A 3,949-nucleotide genomic window follows, 5' to 3' on the forward strand; every position below is an offset into this window, starting at 1 on the left:
ATTTCTTAATGTTGCTATGTCAGATAAAGACCAATTTATTTATATCACCTAAAAATAGTAATCTAGACTAATAATTATATAAAGACCAATATATTTTTTCTAATATATGTTAGTTTAGATCGTCCCCTAGAGAGGGTATCTTATTTATTTAATTGCTCCTTACTAACAATTTCATGCAATAATCCTTCTCCTTTTCTAATACTAATAAAATATAAATAATAGACAATCTAAAGTTTTCCAACAAGTATATATATATATATATATATATATATATATATATATATATATATATATATATATATATATATATATATATATATATATATATATATATATATATATATATATATATATATATATATATATATATATATATATATATATATATATATATATATATATATATATATATATATATATATAAGAGGAAATTGGGTGAAATAAATATGTTAATATAAAAACTTACCGTTATAATTTTTGATTTTTTTAGCTTTATTCCCCTCTCTAGATAGCTTAGCCAATGAGTTGAACTCATTAGATGGTTGAGAAAGAGAAACACTTTGATTGGTAGAATAACTCATATATTCTTCATAAAGTCCTTTGAATTTATCCATTGCATTCTTAAGTTTCCCTTCAGAGGTTGAGGCATCAAGTGTAGTATAGCAAAACCTCAAAAAATTATCCTTCAAGCGTGGATCAAGAATAGCTCCAAATGCTAGCACAACACTATAGTTTTTCTAGTATTTGTCAAATTTCACTTTCATATTATCAGACATATCTTTTATCACCTTATCAATACTTTTTTGATGTTTTTCTAAAATGCACTGGATTTTTCACACTTGCATGAAATACATATTTGCAGTTGGATAAGATGAACCAGAAATCAAATTGGTAATTTCATAAAAAGGTTCTAAAAACTCACAAATCTTTTCCCCCCTTTCCCATTCCTCATCAGTGGACAATATTTATAGCTTCTATCCGCCACCTTATAAAACTCAAAAGCTTTCCTATATTGCAAGTCACTTTCAAGCATCAAATAAGTGTTATTTCATCTAGTAGATACATCAAATCTTAAACCACCGCTAACATTTATCCCTGCATCCTCGACACAATCTTTGAACTTAAGCATCCTTCCATCAGATCTTTTAATATGTTTGACACTCTCTCTAATTTTATGGAGGGATTCACTAGAAATTCCAAAGTATTGACAATATTTCCTTACGAATTTCATCTTGACCATGTGCATACTCACTCGTATCCATTGACTCCATACTATAACAAAAAGAATGTGTGTTATGTCATGGTTATATATTAAGAATCACATTCCAAAAACTAAAAAAAATATAAACTTAGAGTTAAAATATATTATAATGAATTTTAATATCATTCTATTTACTTGTATACTCTATTTGGTAACTAGTAGAAAGATAAAATCCTGAAATCTGAAACAGCGATAGACACTTATTATACCTCATCATATATCGTCTCTGTTCAATTAACTGCTTTCAAAACCTCAAATAAAACTGCAATATTGTTGCATTAGTTTGATATGCTTTTGTGAGCTGGGAACTGAAAAAACAAAACATGTGAACTTAGATTTTATTTATTTACAATTAGAGAACAGAAATAGCAACACATGTGTATGCTTCATGTTAAAGCTAGTTTTTTTTTCTTTCTAACTTATATATCCAATTATTTAATATATTAAAAATTGCTATATAATGATTTTAATGCTTTTGTTTTCCATTTTGATAATCCAATTTCAATTCACTTAGCAGTGTGTGCACCTAGCTTACACTCTCTGTAGCAGTGAGTGTATCTAACTCTTACCCTCGTATTTATCAAATAATACTAATATATGTGATCATACATAGCAACAAATAGTGAAATGTGAAAATAATATTAATACATGTGATCATAATTTCAATTCACGCAGCAGCTAATTGTTTCTTTCGTAATTTGTTTGGAATTCACACCTATTGTTAAGGTTAATCATGAAATAAATGAATTTGTTATTACACAACTCAAATTTCTATTATTGTCTTTTTAGACAGAGATGTACAAGGTCAAGAAGGCATTTGAAAAAGCAGAACAATTGTATTTGGAAGCTATCAAGATCCTAGAAGAATAGTTTGGTCTTGAAACTCAATTTGAAAGCATAATTATTCAACCAAGACAGTGGGGTATATATGTTTTTGTTGACTCATTTGATTAAAATCATTGATGGAATTATCTTCTATTAATCATCATTAATTATTAATTATCAAATTATCAACAACAACCTTAAAATTAATTGGAAGCATTAATTTTCATTCTAGTCAAAGACAAAGCAAGTTTGGTAACTGTATCAACATGAATCAAACCTGATCCAATAATAGGTTTCAATCCAGCCAAAAAAAAAATCATTCTAGCCAAAGAATTCCCTTCAACCATAGGCTTCAATTCATTAGTAAAAACCGGCGAAGGCGGAGAAATATTATTGTCACTTAGATCCAACAATTTCATATTCATCAAACTGGTCAAATTATTAGGCACTACGCCATTGATATGATTATCCTCAATCTGATTTCAACTAAAGAACCTAAATTTGTAACAGAATGACTCAAAGTACCACTAAGATTAAAACGTGACAAATTAATCATCGAAACTTTACCATCAGCATTGCATTTTAATAAAATTTATAACATGCATAAAGTTGTTGAGGCATTTTCACAAACAACTTGTGAGTGACATATTAAGCAGTATTATAATTGTTGATTCAAATGAGATGAAAAATGAAAGTTGATTTTAAGAAAACTAGAGATTAAAGAGAAATGGAGATAAAAGAGTACCTTTATTTCTGTGATGGAGAAAAGTCGACGACAGTGTAATGGATTGACGGCGGCGGAAGCTTTGCACAGAACATGAATGGAATGCTATAGATAAATTCATCGTCCAAATTTTGGGAATAAAATAAGGCCCCTCAATGGGGCCTAAAAAAATGCATTATAGAAAGGGCCTAAAGTTTTAGGGCCTAAAATAAATCTCAATGAGAGGGGGTTTAATATATTGAGACTTTAATGGGACTTAATAATTGGAGCTTTTAAATATAGGGTTTATTTGACAGCTCTAGTACTAATTGATGAGCTCTAGTACTAATTGATGGGATTCCAATACCTATGCATATTTTTAAGTATAGATATGCTAATTTAAATGATAAAATTAATATTATTTAATTAATATTATTTATTATAATATTTTTATTAATTTTAGTTATTAAAATACTAGTAGTTAAATAAAGTAAAAATTAATAAATAAATATGTAGCGATGGATAAAAATATTGCATTAATATAATAAAAAACAGTTATTTTAATATATATAAAAATGAAAAAAGAACATTTTTTTTATGAAATGGATGCCATATAATTTGTGAAGTCTTCTTTTTCAAATTTGTTCTTTTGTTATGTACTTGACAAGTTTTAAATTTGAGATGTTAGCTAGTGATTCGAATTCATTTCAATAGGACAAGTGTAATCAAGTCCGACCCGCTCCAAGGTGTAGTCAAGTAAAGACTATGGCTTCTAATTTTTTGAGAAATTCAAAATTCACCTTATATATACTTTTATTTATTTTTAAAATTTTTCATTTTTAACTCTATTCAAAAGGATCCTTTCCGACACATCATATTCCAAAATCATCTTTCTAAAACGTATCTTCATATTTATGTTATCATATTTTTAAACTTCATTTAAATGTATATCTCATATTTTCTTAAACCCTTGCAAAAACTTTCCGCCATTGTTCAATTATTGCAAAACATAAAAAAGCTATTTTTTTACGCAATCAACATTATCATCATTTTAAATTACAAATATATATATATATATATATATATATATATATATATATATATATATATATATATATATATATATATATTAATGGACTAACAGAATCAAATTGAATAAT

The 3,949-nt window shown here is 26.6% G+C and overlaps 1 long non-coding RNA gene across 1 annotated transcript; it reads right to left on the reverse strand.

Moving 5' to 3' along the window:
• Positions 1-443: 443 nt before the first annotated feature.
• LOC127115368 (uncharacterized) lies at positions 444-2,970 on the reverse strand. The gene is made up of 3 exons (XR_007800710.1): positions 2,832-2,970; positions 1,471-1,569; positions 444-1,272 (listed from the first exon to the last, which is right to left on the reverse strand). It is a non-coding gene; the product is annotated as an uncharacterized LOC127115368 (long non-coding RNA).
• Positions 2,971-3,949: the final 979 nt, after the last annotated feature.

Source organism: Lathyrus oleraceus, chromosome 1 (genome assembly GCF_024323335.1).
Source record: "Lathyrus oleraceus cultivar Zhongwan6 chromosome 1, CAAS_Psat_ZW6_1.0, whole genome shotgun sequence".
Classification (NCBI taxonomy): Eukaryota; Viridiplantae; Streptophyta; class Magnoliopsida; order Fabales; family Fabaceae; genus Lathyrus; species Lathyrus oleraceus.